At 27.8% G+C, this 26,185-nt stretch overlaps 1 protein-coding gene across 6 annotated transcripts in view; it reads left to right on the forward strand.

The window, feature by feature from the left end:
* The window catches only part of LOC135956020 (hemicentin-1-like), a 317,925-nt gene that overhangs the window by 20,611 nt on the left and 271,129 nt on the right, over window positions 1–26,185 (forward strand). The window contains exon 1 of one of the 6 annotated variants that reach the window (XM_065506482.1): window positions 4,625–4,643. The exons of the other annotated variants lie outside the window; for them this stretch is intronic. The gene's annotated coding sequence lies outside the window, so the exon portion shown is untranslated. Of the gene's footprint in view, window positions 1–4,624; window positions 4,644–26,185 lie in introns of those variants that run through there. 6 annotated transcript variants of the gene reach the window in all.

Consider the following 26,185-nt stretch of genomic DNA (forward strand, 5'->3'; position numbering starts at 1 on the left):
TGACCTTAAAAAAAATCTAATAATTTTTGGTGTATACTCATTTTTGAGGCTCACTGTATTTGTATACCCTTTTTATACCCTCCACCACCATAAGTGGTGAATGAGGGTATATATAAGTTTGTCATTCCGTGTGTAACATTGAGAAATATTCATCTGAGACCCAACAAAGTATATATATTATTGATCCTTATGAAATTCTAAGTCGATTGAGTCATGTCCGTCTGTCTGTCCGTCTGTCCGTCTGTCCGTCTGTCCGTCTGTGTAAAACACGCTCACGTCCAAAATACGCAAACAAACTTAGTAGAGTTGCAAGAAAAATGTTTATTATTGTCCTAAGCAGTTTGGTATTGAAAATCAGCGAAATCGGTTTAGTGGAACCAAAGTTATGAATGAAAATGTGGGACAACCTCAAAAAAAAATTGATAATTTTCACATATTTTTGGACATTTTTTGTAAATATATTGCAGCTAATATCATAAAATTTTGCACTCGTTACTTTTATGATAAAAGGAGTAACTCTGGTGAAAATTATAAGAATCGGTCCATGATTTCTCCTAGCCCCCATACAAATTTCTTCCCGAAATATGGTTCTATGGTCTATAAATGCCTACAGAATAGGAATTTCCACATGAAATTCAGCAAAAATAAGTTTCGTGGTAAAAGAAATTATATTACAAAATTTTTCGTGGATCGGCCCACATTTGACCATAGCCCCATATAAAGTACACTTCCGAAAATGTCTTAAATAAGCATAAATGTCTTATAAATATCGCTATTAAGTTGAAATTCGACATGAATAATCCCCATATATACCAAAATCGCTGTACCTAATTCTATGAAGATCGGCCGATAATTGGTTATAGCTCCCATATAAGGACCACTTCCGAAAAACACAATAACCTACATAAATATCTAAAAAATATCAATATCAAAACAAAATTTCACACACATCCATAGTTTATATTTAGAAATCATACTACTGGATTTTGTGAATATCGGTCCATATTTGACCATAGCTCCCATATAAGGTCCACTTCCAAAAGTCAGTTAAGTACTCATAAATCTCTTATAAATACATTTATCATGCTAAAATTCGACAAAAATTATACTCATATATATAGATATCACTGTACCAAATTTTATGCAGATTGACTGATAATTGGTCATAGCTCCCCTATAAGGCCCATTTCCGAAAAAAGATATTCACCTTAAAAAATATTAAAAATATATCGATATCAAAATGAAATTATGCACAGATCCAGTAATTTGAATCCAGTAATCATACTTCTGGATTTTGTGAATATCGGTCCATATTTAACCATAGCTCCCATATAAGGTCCACTCCCGAAAATCACTAATATCCTCATAAATTTCTTACAAATATAGTTATCAGGTTGAAATTCAAAACAAATTTATTCAATATATACAAAAATCGATGTACCAAATTTTATGATGATAGGCCCATAATTGGTCATAACCTCCATATAAGAACCACTTCAGGAAAACACATTAACCTGCACAAATATCCAAAAAAATCTATACTGAACCAAAATTTTCCACCGATCAGTAATTTGTATCCAAGAATCGTACTACAGGATTTTTTAAATATTGGTCCATAATTCAACACAGCTCCCATATAAGGTCCACTCTTGTTTATACTCTATTACTTCACTTGAGGTTAAAAGGGAAAAATGTTGATCCAAACGTATTAACTCATTATTAAGTATATAAATTGTTAAATTTCATACGTTTTAATAGGAATTTCAGTTATAAATTGCTGAATTAGATACAATTTTTTGTACATTTGAAATAAAATATCTTCTGCGTAAACTAGTCTTTCTAACAATTGTTATATTATTTCAGCTTTTATACCATCATATTTAGGTGGAGGGTATTTAAGATTCGGCACGGCCGAATATAATACTCTTACTTGTTTATACTTTGTTTCTTCACTTGAGGTTAAAAGGGAAAAATGTTGATCCAAACGTATTAACTAATTATTAAGTATATAAATTGTTAAATTTCATACGTTCTAATAGGAATTTCAGTTACAAATTGCTGAATTAGATACAATTTTTTGTACATTTGAAATAAAATATCTTCTGCGTAAACTAGTCTTTCTAACAATTGTTATAATATTTCAGTTGTTATGCCATCATATTTAGGTGGAGGGTATTTAAAATTCGGCACGGCCGAATATAGTACTCTTACTTGTTTTATATGGTTTTAATTAAATTAAAGTTGCTCTTAATTTTCCACTTTTTCACTCTGCAAAAACCATCTGTCAACATGCTCTCACTTTTGAAGCTATTCTTGAAGAGTATAGTTGGAATAAAACAAAAACAACTATAAATATTAAAACCTTGTTTTTATAAGAAATAGTGATGACACATTTGGTGACAAACTTTTCACTTTGTTTTTTTATTTTTGGCCTATGGGATCGACCAGTGTGCAATAGCACGAAATATATCTTATTTAAGCTAAAACTAAGTTTTTCTAAACGTTTGCACAAATATTTTAGCTTATTTTTAGATTAATTATTATGTCTTTTTATAGTTTAATTTTATCTTCAGCATTAGGTCTCAATCGTGGCCCTCTAATATAATTTAATAATTTTCTTTTGGTAAATTAACTTTCTGCAAAAAGCTACTGAAAAAGTGCCAAATACACTTTCTTTAAAAAGTACCAAATTTCATTTTATACGTAAAATATAAGAAATGTACCATAATAATCTGAAAGAAATTTCTGAAAATATAATTCTATGATTTTTAGAATAAATAAACGTTTTAGAAAAAGTATCAAATTAAGTACTTTTTGAAAAAATTCATAAAGTGATTAATTCTACCAATTAATTTTTACAACTTTTTGAGCAAACAGGAATTTTTAAAAAAAAGTACTTTCTGGAAAAGTACCAAATAAAAGTACTTTTTGAAAATAGTACCAAATTTAATTTTAGACATGTTAAAGGAAACAAATACTAAAAAGAGTATTATATGACAAAAAACACCAATTAAACTGCTATATGTAAAAAGTACCAAACTTAATATCCGGTTTCATATTGCTTTTTCAATTTTCTAAACAATAGTACTAAATGTATCTTATTTAAGCTAAAACAAATTTTTTCTAAACGTTTGCACAATTATTCTAGCTTATTTTTAGATTCATTCTTATGTCTTTTTATAGTTAAATTTTAGCTTCAGTCTTAGGTCTCAATCGTGGGCCTCTAATATAATTTAATAATTTAATCTTTTGGGAAAATAACTTTCTGCAAAAAGCTACTGAAAAAGTGCCAAATATCTTTTCTTTTAAAAGTACCAAAGTTCATTTTATATGTAAAATATAAGAAAGGTACCATAATAATCTGAAAGAAATTTCTGAAAATCAAATTCTATGATTTTTAGAATAAATAAACGTTTTAGAGAAAGTACCAAATTAAGTATTTTTTGAAAAAATCATTAGTTGATTAATTCTACCAATATATTTTTAGAACTTTTTGAATACAGATGCATTTTAAAAAAAGTACTTTCTGGAAAAGAAATGTTGCTTTTTCAATTTTCTAAACAATAGCACGAAATGTATCTTATTTAAGCTAAAACTAAGTTTTTCTAAACGTTTGCACAAACGTTTTATAGTTTAATTTTAGCTTCAGCATTAGGTCTCAATCGTGGCCCTCTAATATAATTTAATAATTTTCTTTTGGGAAAATAACTTTCTGCAAAAAGCTACTGAAAAAGTGGCAAATATCTTTTCTTTTAAAAGTACCAAAGTTCATTTTATATGTAAAATATAAAAAAGGTACCATAATAATCTGAAAGAAATTTCTATGATTTTTAGAATAAACATTTTGGAAAAGAAGGTTTTGAAAAAAATAATCAATTGATTAATTCTACCAATATATTTTTAGAAATTTTTGAGCACAAATACATTTTTTAAAAAAAGTACGTTTTAGAAAAGTACTTTCTGGAAAAGTTCCAAATAATTCATCAATTGATTAATTCTACCAATATATTTTTAGAAATTTTTGAGCACAAATACATTTTTTAAAAAAAGTACGTTTTAGAAAAGTACTTTCTGGAAAAGTTCCAAATAATTCATCAATTGATTAACTCTACCAATATATTTTTAGAAATTTTTGAGCACAAATGCATTTTTCAAAAAAAGTACTTTTTAGAAAAGTACTTTCTGGAAATTTACCAAATAAAGTACTTTTTGCAAATAGTACCAAATTTAATTTTAGACATATTAAAGGATACATTAATATTGAAAAGATTTTTTTCGGAAAAAACAGCAACTAAATTACTATATGCAAAAAGTACCAAACTTAATATCTGGTTTTTTGCTAAACTTTATTATTTTTTTTCAATTTTCTAAAAAGTAGCTCGAAATTTATTTTATTTAAACTAAATTTAATGTTTGGTAAACGTTTGCACAAACATTTGGAAAGCCTAAAAAAGTACCAATTCATTTTAAATAGTACTTTCGTCATATTTTAAATGAAACTACAGCGCAAAATCGAAAGTTTGTTTAATTTTAATTATTGTTGTTAATAGTTAAATAATTTCTGTTAAATAGTTTTTAAAGAAACCTCATTAATGGAATTTTGTAAAAACCTCCACCTCCAACGATTTCAACAGTCTTTAAATGTAAGTATTTATTTTCATTTTGTTTAAAAAAAATCTTTACTAAAATCCATTAAATTTTATTTAATTGTTCAGTTTTTTTACATCAAAATGCAAAAAAAGACCTAACTTTCATTAAGTCTATTTTTTAGCATATTTTATTAGCTTGAAATTTTCACATAATTATAAAATCAAAAGCCAAAATACAAGTATTAATGATTTGTTAAGAAGACCCTTTTTTCATGCCCCCTCACCTAAACAATAACAAGCAAACTAAAAACTCTTTTTCTTTTTTTGCAAGAAGAAAAATAAAGTTCCCCCCTCAATAACTTAAAAAAAATAATTTTAAGACCTAAAACAAATTTCTGTTAACAATTGTCTTGCCAACGAATTTTCCCAACATAAATTCATTTGGAAAAAACGTAAGATGATGGAAATATGATAATTTTTTTTGTAGCCATTTCGTTTTTTTTTTCTCTTCCCCCTTTTATTTTCAATCTATTTTAAAGCCGAAACAAACCATGTCTACTTCTTTTGATTGTTTGTGTCTCTTCTACTGTTTAAGAAGTGTATACAAAAGCGTAGTTGAAGGAGAAAAAAAAACTTAAAAGATTGTGTAAATAAGTGGTTTATCAAAAAATAAAGATAGCAATAAGTAAAAAAAGCTGTGAGTAAAAAATCATATTATGAAAAGGAAAAATAAGTTAAATGTAACTGTGAATTGGCTTAAAAGAATTGTTGGATTTGGTTTCTTTTATACAGCTAAGTAACCTTTCATTTGTTAAATTTGTGTTGGTAGCCTTTTTAGGAGTACTCTACTTAGGGATAAGTTTTAAATATAAAAATGAAAATAACATGAGTTATCTTAAAAAATAAATTGTACTATTTTAAAAAAAGATATTTTGATTTAAAAAGTACTTTTTTATAAAATCTTTGCAAAAGGTACTTTTTTCTTCATTTTAAATAGTACTTTTTCCTAAAAGCTTCTTTTTGAAAAGTAATTTTTATCAAATTGTTGCTCTATTTAAATTTATGTTTTGTTTTCAAAAAAAATTTTCTACTTTAAAAGCTTGTTTTTATGTCTTTTTATGCCTCTGGTACTTTTTCTGAAATGCTTCTTTTAAAAAGGTATTTTTTTCCAAATATGTATTTTCATTCAAGAGGATATATTTCAAAATAACTTCATTTCCAAAATGTACATTTTTCCAAAAGGAACTTGTAATTTAAAAGTATATTTCCAATAGCTAGTTATATTTCAAAGGTACTTTTTCCTATATTTTAAAAGTACTTTTTCATGAAAATTAAAATTAGGTTTTTTCAAGTAGTTGCTCTATTTAAATTTTATGATATTTTTTATAAAATTTATGATATTTTCTGCCTATGGCCCTTTTTTCCAAATGTAGTTGTTTTCAAAATAAACTATAAACTTTAAAAGTACTTTTTTCCAAAACATACTTCTAACCAAAAGTAATTAAAGCTGCGTTTTTCCAATTTTTTTTTATACCCTTCGCCACGAGTAGCAAGAGTATGTATAAGGTTTTCATTTCGACATTTTCGATTTGCGACCCCCGATAGACCCCACAAAGTATATATATTCCGGATCGTTATAGACAGCGAAGTCGATTTATCCATGTCAGTCTGTCCGTCTGTATGTTAAAATCAACTTTCCGTAGCCCCCAAATCTATATATATAAAAATGGATGTTTGTATGTGGGTATGTATGTATGTATGTATGTTCCGAATGAACTCAAAAACGGCTGGTCCGATTTTGATGAAGTTTTCAGGGAATCTTAAGAATTGACCAGCGGGTAACACTGTTAAGTCAGATTTTTCATTTATGGTCTGTGGGCGGAGGGGCGTGGCAAAATCTAATTTTATATAAAACGGCTGGACCGATTTTGATGCAATTTTCAGGGAATCTTCAGGAAAGCCCAGCGGTTATCACTGTAATGACAGATTTTTGATATTCGGTGTGTGGGCGTAGGGGTGTGTAAAAATCCAAATTTTACATTATACCGCTAATTCCCTATATTTCATAAAAATTTATGTGTTTATGTATGTTCCGTATGGACTCACAAATGGCTGGACCGATTTTGATCATATTTTCACGGAGTCTTCAGAAAAGCCTTTTGTGTAACAGTGTAAAGTCAGATTTTAATTTTCGGTCTGCAGGTGCATGAATAAGATATTTCCATACTGAATTTTTTAATTCATTGGAATCAGCCGAAATGCCACTATATGTATTAACATTGTATATTAAAATCGAGATCGATATGCAATATAAAACAGATGTTTTCTAAAGGCCAGCAACGCGGACCGGGTTCAGCTAGTAACTTATAAACATGATTGATACATCAATATATCGGGAATTCTTCCGGCTCGGTTGCTATTTAAAATCGACCAAATCGGCCCACAAATGGCTTAGATATAAGGAAAAAACCGGGACAACCTCGATTTTTGGCCTATTTTTTATCTATATCTGGATTGCAACGATGTATATTAGGCTATAGTAAGTTGGACCTACAATGGGTCAAAATCGGAAAAAATATTTTTTAACCCGAATTTTTTTTAATGAAAAATTTTTTTTGTCAAAAATTCTTTTTCCAAAATTTTTTTTTTAAAAACTACAAAAAAATTTTAAAAAAATTTAAAAAAGAAAAATCTGGAAAAAACTTTTTTAAAAATATTAAAAAACAATTTGTAAAACAAAAATTTTAAAAAAATTTTAATTTTGTTTAATTAAAAATAGTTAAAAAATATATATTTTTAAGTAGAATATAACTCTCTTATTTGTTAAACATATACTTCTTTACAAAAGAAACTTCTATTTAAAAATGTGTTTTCCCAAAAGTTTGCTCCAAAAAGAGCTTCCAATAAAAAGTACTTTGTTTCTCTATTTTCAAAAGCTAGTTTTGTTTAAAAAGTACGTTGTTGCTAAATGTGCTTATTTGAAAAAGGAACTTCTATTTAAAAGTACTTTTTCCAAAACTCACTTCTACTTAAAAAGTATTTTATTCCAAAAGGTAACTGCCCTATTTATAAATCATTAAAAATTCGTACCTTCCAATTTCAAAATTACTTTTTTCCAATTTTTTTTTATTTTCTCTGATATTAAAAGCTTAATTTTAATGTAAAATAATAAATTAAATTTTTGAAATAACTATGAACAAATTATTAATTGTCAAAAGGTACTATTTTTAAGAAAATACTTTTCTGAAGACTTTGATTTTTCGTTATTAACTTTAAATTTTAAGCAGTTTAACGCCTCTGATTTAGTTACTTTTTGACAAGCAAGTACATTCTTTGGTATTAGGAAATTATTTTTAATTTAAAATTCAAATTTTCGTACTAAATATTCCATAATATTGCAAAAAGATATTATTTTCAAAAAAATAATTTTTTGAAAAATTGCATTTTCCATTTTTAAATTTAAGTAATTTACTATTTTAAAAAAAAGCAATTTACTTACAATTTACTATTTCTAAAAAAAATGTTTTTTTGCAAAATTTAATTTTTGTTAAAAGTTTCCCATTTAAGTATCTCTAAAATTTATTTTTGATTTAAAAAGTAAATTCAATTTCAGTAATACTTATCAATCTTCTTACTTGGAAAAGGGTACTATTTTTTGAAAAGGTACTTTTAGCAAAAATTTTATTTTCCATTTCGAACTTGAAATTAACATATCTAATTAATTTTGTTGACAAAAAGTACAATTTTTTTAAAAAAGTACTTTTTGAAAAATTGGATTTTTTGTTAAACGTTTCTGAATTTAGTTTCTGAAAAATTGATTTTTGATTTAAAATATGAATTCAATTTCAGCAATCTTGGAAATCTTATTACTAGGAAAAGGGTACTATTATTAAAAAAGCTACATTTCGGAAAAATTTTGTTTTCCCCTTCGAACTTGAGATTAATGTTTCTAATTAGGTAACTTTTTTAAAGTACTTTTTTAAAAAAAAAAAAAAAAAGGTTTTATGTTAAAAGTTTCCCATTTAAGTTTCTCAGATATGAAAATCATATTTCTCATTAAAAATTACAAATTAAATTTCCATACTATTTACAAAAAAAGTACTTTCCTAAAAAATTACATTTTCAGTTTCAATTAGTCAAATCAAAACAATATTTATAAATGGTACTATTTCCCAAAAAGTTAAAAAGTAAAAAATGTTTGGTTAAAGTTTAAAAAATAATTTCACCTACTAACAAAATCACTAACTCAATATGAAATATTGAAATCGTACTATATAAAAAATTTGAAAACTTTTATTTGAAAATACTTTATGTCCTTGGTACCAAAAGTCTATTATTAGTTAAAATTAAAGCTTAAATTACAAATTAAAAAGTTTTCCGAAAAGTACTTTGAGAAAAAATATGTTGTGATACAAAATATTCAAATTACCATTGAAAAGTACTATATTATAAAAAGTACTTTTTGGGAAAATATTATTTTTGTTAAATGAAAAGCATATTTTTTTATAACGGATATTGAATTAAAAAATCTGTTAAAAGTTATAAATAAAATCATTGAAAGAACTGTGGAATGGTACTTTTCCATAAACTACTTTTTCTCAAAAAAGTACTTTTTGAAAAATTATAATATTTTGTTTAAAATTTCAAAATATAAACGTTTTCTTGCATTTTGGTTAGCTGACTTATATCCAAAAAATCCATTGGTACTTTTTCAAAAAGTACTAAATTTAATTTTTTATCTAAAATTAAAAAAATTTGTTTAAAATCTTCAAATTTTTCTTAATGTTCTTTATGCTCTTAATGCCAAAAGTCTATTATTAGTTTAAAATTATAACTTACTTGTACTTTGAGAAAAAATATGTTGTGATACAAAATATTCAAATTACCATTGAAGAGTACTATATTATAAAAAGTACTTTTTAGGAAAATATTATTTTTGTTAAATGAAAAGCATATTTTTTTATAACGGATATAGAATTAAAAAATCTGTTAAAAATTATAAATAAAATCAAGTACAATGGAATGGTACTTTTCCATAAACTACTTTTTCTGAAAAAAGTACTTTTTGAAAAATTATATTATTTTGTTTAAAATTTCAAAATATAAAAGTTTTTTTGCATTTTGGTTAGCTGACTTATATCCAAAAAATCCATTGGTACTTTTTCAAAAAGTACTATATTTAATTTTTTTTATCGAAAATTACATAATTTTGTTAAAAAATCTTCAAAATTTAAATAGTTACATATTGTACAATACTATTCCGTATAAAGTATTTTTAGAAAATATTGGATTATTGCATTTTCTTATCTTTATTAATTTGGTCCTTGTTCTAACAATTTATCTAACAATAAAATTATTTCTAACATATATAACTTTAGTATTTCTGTGGTCTTTTTAAAAAATTTTTCTCTGTTAAAGTTGTCATTTGTCTTTAATTTGTCCTTTAGAACACCTTTTGCTTACTTTTCTTCTAATATTTTTGATAAATTTTATGCTAGTGTGTTTTTGAGGTCGACCTAGTTACCTAACTTTTCATTTCGATTTACTTTTGTAATACATTTTTCCCAAAAAAAAAGACAAGTAAAAGAACTTCTTATTAAGTATTTTCTTTTTTTTTTGTTGCTCCTCTTCTCCCATTTAGCAGGTGTTTGTGTGTAATATTGTTGTTTTATTTTTTTGTTTATTGTACCAAAATTTATTGTTTATCTTTTAGAAAAACTAAGTCCTATTCAAACACAAACATTGCATAACAGCCAGAAAAAGTTGTTATAAAAAGAACCTGAATCTAAAGTTTATCTAATATTTCTTTGTTTTCATTTGCTCTAGCATCTTTTCTTGGCAGTGTTAAAGTAAATGTAATTTTTCTTTTTAGCAAAATGAAAACTTCTTTTGTTATATTGTGTGAATTTCAAATAAACAAAACAACATTGATTATAATTTTTCAACACAAAATGAAGATGTTTTTTTTGGTTTATGGGTTCAGCTCATAATTTTGTGGAGCAAAAAGAAAGAAGAATGGTGGTCAACATTTGTGAGCTTATCTTAAACAATTCAGCATATCTTTTTGTGGGACTTTTGTGGAGAATTTTGCCTAGAATTGAAAAAGAGAAAATGACAAGCTATTGTTATATAATAATTAAGAGTTTTTAAAAGTACAACATTAAACTAAAGTAGTCATAAAAGTTGACAATTGGTTAAACCAAAGTGTAGAAACAAAGCCAAGCCATTTTAGTTTTCATTAATTGATTACAATGTGTAGCATACCTTTAGGGGAGTTGCCTACAGTTCGTAGGTCTTTATACAATTCAATTTTAGCTTAATATAGTTCAATTGTAGCTTAAAGTCTAGAAATAATGGCAAGCCATTTTAGTTTACATTAATTGATCAAAATGTGTAGCCTACCTTTAAGGCTGTCTGTAATAAAAATCATTTTATTCTTACAGAAACAAAATAAATTTCTTCTTTAAAAAAAAACCCATAGTACTAACATTAGGTTAAGCATTAATCTAAATTCTTAATATTTAATTTAAGACTTATTTAAAAACATCCAAATATTTCAATTGAACTTGCTTATACTTGTAATCCTTAAAAAAAACCCATAAAATTTCTCAATTTACTTGTAATTTTTTTATTAGCAATTAAATAGAAAATGCTACAGCTAAGCATTAACTTGAAAACGAAATTTTGGATTAAGACCCTAAGTAGACCGCTCCGCCTTAACGATATATTGCAATAATCATAATGTGTAGCATACTTTTAGGAGTTTTCAAACAAACTCATAATAAAACGAATTTTTATGATTTTTACCATAAATTAATGAAAAAACGTAAAAGAAAAGTTGTTATAATCGTAAAAAAAAACGAAAATAACGCCACCATCATCATCGTATTGCCTGTTTAATTTTACAATTACATTTTGTATAGTGGCAAAGCCAAAAGAACGTAAATATCAGAACACGTTTGTAATAAAATGAAATTTTATGTTTATAACTTTGTTGTTGCTATAACACATATATAATTTAATATAAATACACGTACGCATACATGTATACACATTACTTATGGATTACTAATACATAAACACGTATTTGCCAAAAACAAAAGAAAACTTTCATACATGTTAAACATTTCTTATGAAAAGAAAAGTAAAATGTGAAAAAAACACACAAATTAAACGACTTGTGGTGGCTACAGACAGGAGAGTGAAAAAAATGTTCAATAAATATAAGTAAAAGTAAAATAAATATAATTTTAAGGCCAACGAAAATTATAGAGGTTGGAGGTGTTTTGTTTTGTCTGGTGTTCTAAGAACAAAAAACAAAAACTAATCTAATAGTTTTGTTGTGTTACCATGTTTGTCAGTTGAAACGTGTTAGATTATTTGACATCTACACTTAGTTTGTGCTCTTTCTCTTAACAAAAAAAACAACACAATAAATGAATAATAAAAATCTAACAACTACCTTTTAGCCATCAACTCCAACAATTTCCTCTTGCTTTTATCCAAATAACACATAAACTTCCTTCCTCACTATCTCTTTTTGGTTTGCTTATGCCTATAAGTATGCCACAATAATGCGTGACTTTTTAAGATCTGTAGAGAAACACATATAGGTATGTTGTTAAAAACTGCGTATGTTTAGAAAGTAGACTGATGTTGTTTTTCTTAAATGACTTTGACAAGTGACAGACAGACACATCTACAGTTAAATAAAATAGTTTATTTGGAAAAACAACCAAATTTGTGTTAGCTTAGGGGTTGATTTATTTGATAAATAAAAAATATGTATAAAAAAAATTGGTGTATAAAAATATAATAAACAATTTTATTGGTTTTTGTTTTCTTTTTCATCTTCTCACTTTCATCAAATTTAGAAAAGTCATATAACATGTTAAATTTAAAATTCTTATTGTTTTATAAGCAAGCCCAAAAGTATGCTTGCTTTTCTTTGAAGAGAAGAGTGGGAAAATAAGGGATTTTATTAACAAAAATATGACTTGACATGTGTGAAGTTCATAGGAATTTTTAAGAAATTTATATATTTAAATGTCATGGTATTAAAAAAAACGTGTGTATATCAAATACTTTAAAGAGCATTGTTAAAAGCTGTTGCCTGTAATTCAATATTTTTTGACTTTGGGGAAAATTTGTCTTATTTGTGCAGGAAAATCTAGATGGATCTGGTAAAACAAACTCAAGGGATCAAAAGATAAATTTGTAAATGTGTTTAGTGTCAGCAGCAATCAGCTTCAATGTTTATATAAAGCAATTTTATTTTCATTATTTTGTCCTTTTATAGTTAAATTTCAGTTTCGATCTTTGGCCTTTCTAAGGCTCAATTTAAGCTTCAATTGTAGGTCTCAATTGCAGGCCTTTCCAAGGCTTAATTTTAGCTTCAATCGTTTATCTTTCCAATGTTCAATTTTAGCATCAATCTTAAAGATTTCAAAGTTTAATTTAGACTTCAATCGTAAGTCTTTCCAAAGTTAAACTTTTGTTTCAATTGTAGGCCTTTCCAAAGTTAAATTTTAGCCTCAACCTTAGGTTTGTCTAAAGTTCAATTTTAATTTCAATCGTAGTTCTGTATGTAGTTCAATTTCAGCTTCATTCGAAGGTCTTACGTAGTACAATTTTATTGTAAAACATGTAAGAGAGCTATATTCGGCTGTGGCGAATCTTATATACACTTCACCAAATTATGCTTCAAAAAACAAATTTTAAATATTTTTAAAAGTTGTTTTTTTTAAATTTTTTGTTAAAATTTTTTTTTTTCATTGTTATTTTAATTTTTTTTTTTAAATTTAATTTTTTTTTTTAAATTTAATTTTTTTTTTAAATTTAAAAAATTATTTTTTTGGTAAAAAAAAATTCGGGTTAAAAAATATTTTTTCCGATTTTGACCCATTGTAGATCCAACTTAATCTTATATACGACGCGTCGTTGCAAAGGTCTTTGAAATATCTGTCATTAGGTATCCAAATTGTCTATATTAATGACAGATAAAGGTCAAAAATCGAGGTTGTCCTGGTTTTTTCCTCATATCTCAGCCATTTGTGGACCGATTTTGCTGATTTTAAATAGCAAACTTCTCGAAAGCATGTCTGATAGCCACCCTGGTGGAACCCTGAGATTGCACACGCAAGAAGGGCGTGTCGTAAATTGTTCAACGAGGCAAAGAGGCTGGGTAACTGGCCGGAATATAAGTCCTCAGTGAACCACTTTAAAAACCTTACGAGGAATGCGAAAAGGAAAGCCTGGAGGGACTTCTGTAGCGGCGTGGAAGGATCCTCTGAGACTAACCGATTACGTAAAATTCTATCAACTTCACCGGTTGTACCAAGCTATATCCAGAAACCCTGTGGTAGATGGACTCTGAATAGTAAGGAAACACTTGAGGTCCTATTAGACACTCATTTTCCAGGTTGCCTTCCAGTCGATGATGAGACTATGAATGGGGCTGCCGATTCTGTTGCTCCGGGTGATAACTCTGTTCCGATAAACAGGGATAGAATCCAATGGGCAATCAAAAGCTTCGACCCGTTTAAATCTCCTGGGCCGGATGGCATTATTCCTGCTGATCTTCAAAAGAACGAAGAAATAGTTGTACCATGGCTCATTAGCATATACACAGTGTATTAGATGGACCACAGTGTATTAGATGGACCTATATCCCCACATGGTGGACGAGATGCAGAGTAGTCTTCATTCCTAAAGGTGGTAAGGCGACTCACACTAAACCAAAGGATTATAGGCCAATTAGCCTTGCATCCTTCCTGCTGAAAACCCTAGAAAGGGTGATTGACGTATATCTGAGAATGACCATTCCGTCGGAACTCATCTCTAAATCCCAACATGCCTACACCAAAGGCAGATCTGTGGAAACAGCTCTACATTCGCTAGTTGGCTCCATTGAGGAGTCGCTAATACATAAGGAGTATTCACTTGTTGCCTTTCTCGATATTGAAGGAGCTTTTAATAATGTCAGGCCCGATGCCATCCTATCTGCGATGGATGAACTGGGAATTGATATATGTGTTCGCCGACTAGTCGAAAAGATACTCGGTTATAGAGTCATTTGTGCTACTTTAGGTGGTGTAAGTGTTTTAAAAGTGGCCAATCGTAGAACCCCGCGGGGGGGTGTTTTATCACCACTTCTGTGGAATTTGGCTATGAATTCCCTGTTGATCAGGATGGACAACAGAAGGATCAAGACAGTCGCATATGCTGACGATGTTGCAGTTTTTATATCTGGTAAATTTCTGGATACAATATCCAGTTGTATGGAATCAGCATTAAGTACACTGAGTGAGTGGAGTATTTCATGTGGACTTAGTGTGAACCCACAAAAAACGGAACTGGTTCTCTTCACTAGGAGGTATAAGATCGATGACTTCAGACCACCTAGACTGAATGGAATCAGTCTTGAGATTAGAGATAATGCGAAGTATCTTGGCATCATTCTAGATAAAAGATTGTCCTGGAATTTGAATATTCAAAACAGGATTAACAAGGCTTATGTAGCCGTCTACTCCTGTAAGAAGGCAATTGGTACAAACTGGGGTATTATGCCGAAGGGTATCAGTTGGATCTTCAAAGCAGTTGTTAAACCCATCTTGTTCTATGGAGTGTTGGTGTGGTGGCACGCCTTGGATAATGCTACTCACCGTAAGGCTGTGGAACGAGTTCTCAGGACTATTGCGATACTGATTTCAGGCGCTATAAGGACTACCCCCTCTAAGGCACTTTTTACTATCCTGAACTGGTTACCAGTTGATTTGATGGTGATACAAATGGCTCTCAACTCTGCTGTGAGACTAAATGCTGGATGTTCGTGGTATGGTAAAGATCATGGGCACTCTAAGATACTGAACTACTATGGGTACTTACATAGTAATGTCGATTACTGCATCGCAAAACCATTTTTCGATATGCATTTCCATATTAAGATCACGAATAGGGATTCATGGCAGCGCGGACTCTTACCCCCTGATGATGTCATAAGGGTATTTACTGATGGCTCAAAGAGGGGCAATAGGGTCGGTGGTGGTTTCTTTATTGAGAACTATGGGATTAAATCCTATTTCAGCCTACCTAACTTCTGTACGGCTCTTCAGGCGGAAATTACGGCCATTAAACGTGCATCCAACTGAGGTTTTATCAAATATCTGGTGATATATGTATGTATATTTACTGATAGCAAGGCTGCCGTTAAAGGAATAGCGGGTGTCTTTACGACTTCTAGGTTAACCGAGGAATGCCGGGTATCCCTTAATGAGATAGCGAGACATTCTAGGATAACGCTTATATGGGTCCCTGGCCACGATGGTAATCAGGGTAATTGTATAGCTGATGAACTGGCCAAAATGGGGGCGATGATGGATGATGATGAGATCGACCCCTTTTCTGGTATTTCCCTTGTTAAATGCAAGATGGCTGTTCAGCGGACACTATATGAATCTGCACAAAGCAGGTGGACCAATGAGTCTTCCTGTGTTACAACGAGGTCTACTTGGCCCGTATATGATGCCAGCAGGACGAATCTACTTATGGAATTTCGTCGTGAGCAAATAAGGCTAATTGTCTCCTTCATTACAGGACACTGTATAATTGGGACACATGCTAGGAGATTGGGCCTACGGTATAATGACTACTGTAGGAGCTGCCATAATGAAGAAGAGGATGAGACGGTGTCACACCTATTCTGTCAATGCCCGGCTCTGATAAATCTGAGGGAACGCATCTTCGGAACACCATTCGTATCATGCTTAGATGAGCTATCAAGGATAAGTCTTAGACGAATCTACTCTTTCATCAGAGAATCTGGTTGGTTTAGCCTGGAAACAACGGACGTATAATTATTGAAAATTTTGATCCCGATGTCCGGGGTCTTCAGAAAATTGATTTCAACAGACAGACAGATGGACAGAAGGATCCAGAATATATATACTTTATAGGGTCGGAAATGAAAAATGTAGAAATTACAAACGGAATGACAAATTTATATAAACCCTTCTCACGAAGGTGAAGGGTATAAAAATCTTGGAAATTGTTTTCCCTCCACAACAATATTCTGTAAGCTTAATTTACCTTTTACTAAACTACCAAATTTTGTGTATAGTATTGTACAAATTCTAGGTATTTCATTAAAATCGGAAAATGCTCAGCATAAAATCCTTTATAAAGCCTCCCTAAAATATGCAACACTTATTTGCCACATTACTAACAATAAACAGCAAGAGCATATAAACACTACTATATCTCTCTCTCCCTATTGTTTTGTTTACTGTTTATTCAGTTTATTGTTACTTATTTTAAAAAAAAAAAAATTCACATAAATATTGTATTGTTTGCTTTTGATAATTTATTAATACAAGTATTCAATTTTTTTTATTGATATTATATTGTTGCTCTCCCTCTCGTATAGTTTATTATGCATAAATTTATTTTTAATATTTATAAATTTTTAATATTGTATTATTATTATTATTCTGATACTCCGCCATGACATAAATATGTATGTAGTTATATACAAACACAAAAAAGTGTCAATGTATTATAAATAAATATGGTTTTCTTTTTTTTTTTTTTTGTTTGTTTGTTTTATAACAAAAGTGTTTAAATCAATATAGATTATATCGCAATTTAATATTGTTATAGAAAATCACGTTAAATATGTGTGGCAGAGTGCGAATGAGCTTAAATTATATGCTACAGAGATGAGAGTAATAATCAAAGAGATTAAACTGGTGGTTGTGGAATTTTATTTTTCAATAATTTATAGCATAATTTTTGGGTGATATAGTTTGAAAAGATAGTAAGTTATTAAGGTTAGCCATAAATTAAGCAATTGTTAAGGGAGTTGTTGATTTAATGGTAATAAAGAAGAAAAAAATATTGAAAAGAAAATTTATTGGTGTTATATTTTTTAAAGAGAATGAAAACAAATTGAGTTTATCTGGCAAAATTTAAAACAAATGTTTATTATTTTCCCAGAATTGATGATTTAAAAATTGATCTAAAAAATATAAAGCTTTATTTAAATTAATATTTACTTTTAGCCTTATTTTGTTATTTAATTATATTTAAAATTTTGCCTACTTTTAGGCTTTATATTTCATTTATATTTTTCTTATATTTAACGCTTAAAACAACTTTGGTTTTTGTATTATTCTTTATATCTATATATTAAATTAAAGAAACCCCTTGATGTTAAGTAGAAATTCTTGGGAATATAATGTGGCTGGTTTCGTAAAGAGGAACCAACCAACATAAAGTATGGCACACTTGTGTGTGAGAGCCATGATGAATGTGACATTTTTATGGGTTTGTCTTTTACCCCAGCTCACAAAACCAACACAAAAGCAAAACAAAAAGCGGAGCAAAAAAAATATGAGAAAAGTTTTTATTAAGTACAAATACATGCATACAATGAAATCAAACAGTGGGTGTTAAAAAAAATCCGCACTTAAAATATTAAAAAAAAAAATTTCAAAATTAAAAATATTCAAAAAAATTTTTGATAAAAAAATAAATTTTTACCATATTTAGAACCATTTAAACACATGTGTGAATGATGAAATTATTAATTTACTATGATTTTCATACTAAAGTTGAAATATCGTGCCTGGAAGTATGCAACATTATTTTAGATTTGAGGAATATAGCTTTTTTTCATATATAAAGCGTATAAAAAAAATGTATTTGTCTATTTAAAGGCATATTTAGAACCTGTGTTTAAATGGTAATGATAAAATTATTAATTTGATAGGATTTCCACACTTAATTTTAAATATCGCGCCCAAAAGTATGCAACATTATTTAAAATTTTGCATTATGTTTGCTATTCTATCATTTTCTTTACTTATATTTATAACTGCATTATTTTAGCCACATTATTCTTCACTTTTGTCTTGGACTGTAAGATTTGCTTTGCATTTGTATGTTGATTTTAACCTACCTTGGTTACACGTACACAAACATGCACACAAATTAATAAATATAAATATTGCTTTAGCAAAAAGCAGCACTCACTTAGGCAAACAAACAAATATACATATTTACACATACACAATAATAACATTAATAATTTCTCTTTTGTTGTGTATGTATGTATAAAATGAATAAAATACAAGCACAAAAAGTGGTCACAACAATACGCTATTATAGAGTTATAGCGGCGAGGTCACCTAGGCAAAAAACTTGGCTTTGGCCAAAGGAAAATGGAAAAACTACTAAAGAAACATTATAAATAAATAACTTACAAAGAGGCTGTATGAGTTTCGAGCTGTGTAGTCAAATAATAATAACAGCAACGTTTAGAGAGAAAGTCTTTGGCAATGAAACAAATTTCTTTTTATTATAAATGATACGCAAAATATGCTAACGTTTTTTTTTTTTTGCTGTATTTGTCCAGCCATATTTAATGTTATTTAGTAAACAGTTTGAAGTTTTAAGTGTGGCACACACATTTTTAGCTTCATTGTTTTGTGTAGTACACAGTACTTAATTGCCAGAAATAAAGTAATAAATTTATGTTTAAATATGTTTAATGAGCTCAAATAGCAAAACAAATTAACAATGTTTAACATAAATTTTAAAGCAGAAAGAAAAATAGAAGATGCTTTATATAAAAAATCAATAAATTTTGAAACTTCTTGGAAGAAAAAACAAATTAAGTAGTCTACAATTATAAATTAAAGACTAAATACAGAAAATTTATAAGCAAAAGAACCTAACAGTATGTCAAACAAAAGCTCTTAATTACAGTTTTTATTACTTTTATTTTAAAATGAAAAGAAAGAAATGTTTGCATTAAAAAATTAATTTTTTTAAACTTTTAAATTTATGAAGATCATGTAAAAATCGAATAAGAAATGTTTTCTTAATTCAAATATCGTTCCTAAAAGTAGGCAACATTTTTTATATCGAAAAAATATCACTGTTAAACTCATTTAAACCTAAATTTATGAAGATCATGTAAAAATCGAATAAGAAATGTTTTCTTAATTCAAATATCGTTCCTAAAAGTAGGCAACATTTTTTATATCGAAAAAATATCACTGTTAAACTCATTTAAGCCTGTATTAAAAGATTAATTTTGATAGGATTCACTTATTTAGATTACGCCCCTAGAAGTATGCAGCACTTTTTAACATTTGAGAAATATTGATGTTTTATTCATATAAATCAATATTTAAGGAGGTACATATTCTGTATTTCATAAAGAAGTTTCATCATTTTATATAGCCAAGATGTTAATATGACAAAAAACAGCCTAAAAGTGTGCAATACAGAACTTACTATTACAGTTTCTGCTATAAGAAATCAAAATTATTGTTATTTAAAATATTTATTTCAGAAAGCTAGCTTTTAAGAAAAATAGTAGAGGACTGTAAAAAATTAATCTAAAACCACATAAGATATATTTAATTCCCAAAAATCAAGTTAAAAATCGCATGTTAATATATTATCAATTATAAGAATGCAACACTTTTTTAATTTGAAAAACATCACATTTAAACACATTTAAAGCTGTTATTAATAATGGTGGTTGATTCTCTATGATGCTGAGATTAATTTTGATTGGATTCATTGGATCCTTTAGTTTTCGCAACTAGAAGTATGCAATATTCTTTGACATTTATGAAATATTTTCCCCCACAATTAAAACTTTATTTAGGGAGATGTTTGCTTTTCTTAAAGAAGATTAATCTTTTTATATAGTCAAGATGATAACAATAAAAATAATAACGGCCTAAAATTATGCAATACAAAAACATACTATTACAGAAATCATCAACATTTTCTCCTTTAATCATTTGTTTCCAAAATATAAATTTTTTAGGCAAAACTTAAGTTATCTTATAAGAAAATCAAGTTAAAAATCTACTTAGACTTGTTTTATTAGTTAAAATCAAGTTAAAAATCGAATATGAAATATTTTATAAATTTAAAGTTCAAGCCTATAAGTATGCAATACTTTTTTAACTTGAAATATACCACAGTAAATCACATTTAAAGCAATATTTAGAATTTGTGGTTTATTCATTATGATGCAGCGATTATTTTTTATTTTACCCCTAGAAGTATGCAACACTATTTTCACATTTGAGAAATATTGCTTATTCCCATAATTAAAGCATTCTTTTGGTAGCTGTTTGCTATTTATTAATGAAGTTTAATATTTTGATATAGGTATGGACATTCTGAAAAGGCAAAACGGCCTAAAGGTATGCAATATCAAAACTATTTATTAAAGTTTATTATACAAAAAGTACCATTAACAATCATTAATATTTTTTAATAAAATATTACAAACTAATTTGAAATTTTAAGTTTAATCAAAATGTTTTTCTTTTACTATCCGGCTTAATGTATTAAAATATATTGATTCAAACATCAATCATATATTTTAATTCCTTTTACTTTTTCTGCCATTTTATCTACCCCTTTAAATATGTTTTATTAATAAATATTTTTATTGATTTAAACAGCAACTACAGAAAAAAACTAAATAAAATAATTACATTATTTTGGCTTTAAGCGTTATTAATGTAATTTATATTGAATATGAGCATGACTGTCTATGAATAAAAAATTTACATAAAATATATAAAACAGAAATTGTCATATAGAATACTAAATGGCAGACGGAAAAAATGTAATAAATATCAACACTTCATTTAAGACAATAAATAATTTTTGTTAAAATATTAATATTTTTTTAACAACAGACATTAACCATATAGTACATTTGTATACCCTGCAACAATATAAATGTTTATTAAGGCGTTTGCATTTTATTTATATAAATCTGTTTGTGTAAAACATTCTCCCGTCCAAACTATGTAACCTAAGTTAATGAAATTCATTGAGAATATTTATTATTATATTAGTCAGCTTAGCATTAAAAATGAGAAATATTGATAAAGTAGAAAAAAAGTTGCGAACCAAAATCTGAGATAACCTGGAAAAAATAATTGTTTTCACTAAAACCATTTTAAATATTGCTAATGTTGCTTAGAATAATGTGAATATAATCAAGCATGTTTTTGTAATTGTTATTGTTGTAGTATTTTTAACACTAAATATCATAACTGTCTTTATCAATGGTCATCAATGCTGAGACGGCTAGAATTTTTTTTATTTGAAATTTAGTTGCAGGGTATATAAGTGTCATTACTGCCTAACATAGCATTGTAACTTGTTCCATTATTAATATATTTAATATAAATGTTTTAAATCTAAAATGTCACACACGTTTTTATTCAATACCAACACTCTTTGAACACCCTCCCCTCCTTAAATCTGTTAATATAGTGAAATAATCATGTTGTAAATTGTATGTTTATATGTATATTTGTTTCTATCAATTCATGTTAAGTAAATTCTAGGAACTATGAATATGTGCTAAGATATTGCTTTATAACCTAAGGTTATTTATAAACTGTTACATGCTTCCCTTCTTAGGCAAATACCGAATGCCTAAAAGTATGTGTACATGTTGGTTTTTAATATTAAATACTAAAAGTATGGAACAAAAATAAAACTCACCAAAAGCTATACATGTACCACATTCCCGTACGGCTAGATATTAACACCTAAAAATATATTCTGCTTTGTATAAGTATAAACAAAAACTTTTGCCAAAAAATAAAACAAATACTCTGGCAAATGCAATTTATTCCACACAAACAGAGTGTGACAAAGGGAGGTTTGTTTTTGAAACAGGTTTTACTGGCTCAAAATCTTAAGTCTTGATACCATAACTCCATGAAAATAAATGTTTCAAGTAAGTTTTGATCATTATTGGAAAACGTTGTAAATATAGTTCCAAAGTGAGTGTCTCTTAAACTTTATCTTATGGCTAAATAGAAGCTCTCAGCATCAGACTGTTTCAAAAACTAGGCACTGAACTCTTAAGGTCCTTATCTTATTAATTATATTGCAAAGAATTGGGCTGATAATTTACGACTCTTTAGATCTGAAATATGGATTTTAAAAAACCTATGATAGAACTAGAAAATTGAGTTCAGTTTTTTTCAATTTGAAAAAATTTACATCTGCAAGCACCACCCTTTAAACACACACTCACTTGGGCACAAAAAAATCCCACACTTTTTGTGGTAAAAGGGGGAAAAATAAAGCCTGGCAAAAAGAAAATAAATATTTATAAAAGACATTATTAAAGTTATATGTATTACGAGTAAGGGTACCTTACAATATCAACTAAACTGTATGTATAAAAATAAGTAAGTAAAATAACACACAATATACATAATAACAGTAAAGCATACTTTAAGGGCTTTAAAGTTATATTTTCTTCGCCCAGGCGTACAGAAAAACCCTAACACACTTTTGTTGGCCCCAAAAAAGTACTTAGACAAACAATAATAACAACAACAAAAACAAAACTTTTTTAAATTTCCAAACAAATAACGAAATTTTTTTGTTTTTTAACTTGTAGTCAATGGTGAATAAATTTTCTAAGGTATACTTTAAGGCAAGTTTTTAAAGGTAATAAATGTTGGCAGCACACACACACCTAACTTTATCTATATATTTACTACAACAGACTTATTAAATCAACATAGATATAATTGAACATATTTCTAAGGGTTAGAGAAAATTTTATAATTTTTGAAAATATTAAAGCCTACTTTTGGTTTAAATCTATAGTGTATAAAATTTGAAATGTTTTATTTATTTGCCAGTTTCTTTATGAATTTGTTTAAAGTATTTAAGAGACATACAAATTTTTAGAAGAAAATAAAAGCTCTCAGATTTCATGTTCATGTAAACTGCTTTTAATATGAGCAATTGTTGAAGTACTGAGCTTGCTAAAAACTTATTAACTGTTTTGGTTGAATTTTCAATTGTTTAGCATATTTATAGGGGTTGTGGAAATCTTAAAACATGATACTTTTAACAAGATCTTATATATCAAAAGTTATAATATAAAGAGGAAAAATAAAGTTATGAATCTAATCCTAAGACATATTTCTTATTTGTGACATGAAAGAAGTTCTCATATTTTTAGCTTCCCTTCTCTTCAAAAATAAGAACAACATTAGCCTATATCTAGAGAGACTCCTGAATTTAAGCCATAATAATTTTGATATTATACATATATTTAATTATGCCCATTTATATTAGGCTACTCTTAATCATAAATCGTTTAATTTACCTAAAAACACAACCAGTCTGGCTTAAATTTTCTTTATTAAACTAACTAAAATAAGCTCATCAAAATGTACTTAAAAATCTCATATTTAAAGCACTACATTACCCTTCACCCACAATTTTCTAAAGCCTACATTAAGGCTTAACTTAATAAACTTTTCAAAAACCTACTTTAAGGCTTAAATTCCTATTTATCTTGAACATTTCTAAAATTCCTTGATAAAATTTATGATTTTTATTTGAAATCTCATAATTTTAATTTATTTCCTTTTTATCTAATAAACGTGTAAAAGATTTTTTTTTTATTTGCATGACTATTTGTATTTTTTTTTTATGTTCAAACACGAATGTCATTTATAATTTCTAAGGCTTGCGTTTAAATATAAATACAATATATTTTCAAGTGATAAATCTTGAAATGTAAACTTTACATTTTATTGTTTATAAAACTGACCCTTTAGATTTGTTTTTTCATACATAACAAATGTATAAAAAAATTTTGTTTCGGTTGTAGGATATTTTTTTTTTAATTTAATCAAAATTTATGACTAACTAACCTAAGTCACACAATATATGTGTGACCAGGGTTTAATCAGAGTTTTTTCTTTTATTATTTAGGTTTGCTTTGCTGTTATTTTTTTAACTTCCTTTTAGATATATTTTGTCTTGAAATTATTCATAAACAAATACATAAGTAATAAATAAAAGGGGAGCACAGGTCAAGGAAATCTTAGGCACGAAATAATGATTAATAAAGTTAACAATATATTTAAAGAAAAATCCTTGAAAGTTTAGTGTAGAGAGTTTAAATTTAAGATATCAGCCTTCGAACTCATTTTATTTTATTTTTGATTCCGTATCAATTTGTATGCAAAATTCCTTGTAGTTACAAAAGCGAAATCTTTTAAATTCAGAATTGAGCTGAAGTCGCTCTTGTTGCTCCTTAGAAATAATTAATAATTCTTACTTGTTAAAGCTTTAACAGAGTTCCAAATATAAGCCGTAGGAAGTTCATTTTAACTGTATCAATATCCAACATTCCTTAAAGCTTTTTACTTCCTGTCAAACAAATATTATAACTATGATTTTCAAGAGCTTAATTCTTTTTATTACTCGTATTCCAGGAGTGATAGCCTTATAAACCAAACAAATATTATACAAAAATGTCATAAAAACTGTTCGTTTTCTTTTGTGTTTTAATTTACAATCTAAAAGATTTGCTTCAAACAGGCAACATCAACTCTCACTTAAAAAATTTTAAACAGTGGAAAGCAAAACAGATATAAGATTACATAACTTATAAAAATAGATTTATTTATGACTATTTCTTACTATAAATATCATTTTATACGTTCAACTATTTGACTGTATTTCTTTGAAATAACGATTTCCCCAAAAGTATGCTTTAGTTTTTTTTTATCTTGCTACTGACTGTATTAATAGCAATCATACCTACAGTTATATTTTTGTATGCTTTCACACAGCCATAAACTTTCCTTCAGATGTTATGGTGACACTGTATTTATTTTATTTGGTCAGAAATGTTCACAAATACTTACTTAGTTAATGACTAAAAATTATATTGGTTACTCCATTCGTCCAAGGTAATCTAGCAAAAGGTTAGTGATCTCTTTACTGAGAATAAGTAGTTTAGTTTTATCCACCGTTTGATCGGATTTTTTCTACTTTTTCTTGATTTCTTATAATATGATTTCTTTGAAATAATGTTTAACCCCAAAAGTATGCTTTAGTTTTTTTTTATCTTGCTACTGACTGTATTAATATCAAACGTACCTACAGTTATATTTGTTTAAGCCTTCACACAGACATAAGCTTCTGAAAGTATCCCTTCAGATTTTATAGTGACAGTGTGTTTCTTTTATTGGGGCAGAAATTTCCACAAAAATTTACTCAGTTACTGCCTACAACTTTGATTGGTAACTTAACACTTAATGGGTTCTCCATTCGGCCAAGGTAATCTAACAAAGGGTTAGTGGTCTCTTTACAGAGCCTAAGCAGTTAATTTTTTCTACCGTTTTATCAACAATTTCTTTGAAATAATGATTTCCCCCAAAAGTATGCTTTAGTATTTTTATTTATTTTGCTATATTAATAGCAAATATACCTACATAAGACATAAGCTTATAATATTTCCATTTTTGAACCACCATTAACTAGCGATGTTCCTTGCGATTGGTTGTAAATAATCTGTCAATTTACCCCTTAATATTTCCTGGTTAAATTCGCCAATCAAAGGCATGTATGTATTAATGTATTATTAGACAACCAATGCTGATCGTAGTCATTCGTTAAGCTGGAACTAGTTCTATGAACTGCAGGGTCTAACTAGGTATGCTTGTATTTCCACGCTTGAGAGTATACTACGGATATGTGTGTATTTTTTTATTTATAAA

Source organism: Calliphora vicina, chromosome 3 (assembly GCF_958450345.1).
Source record: "Calliphora vicina chromosome 3, idCalVici1.1, whole genome shotgun sequence".
Classification (NCBI taxonomy): domain Eukaryota; kingdom Metazoa; phylum Arthropoda; class Insecta; order Diptera; family Calliphoridae; genus Calliphora; species Calliphora vicina.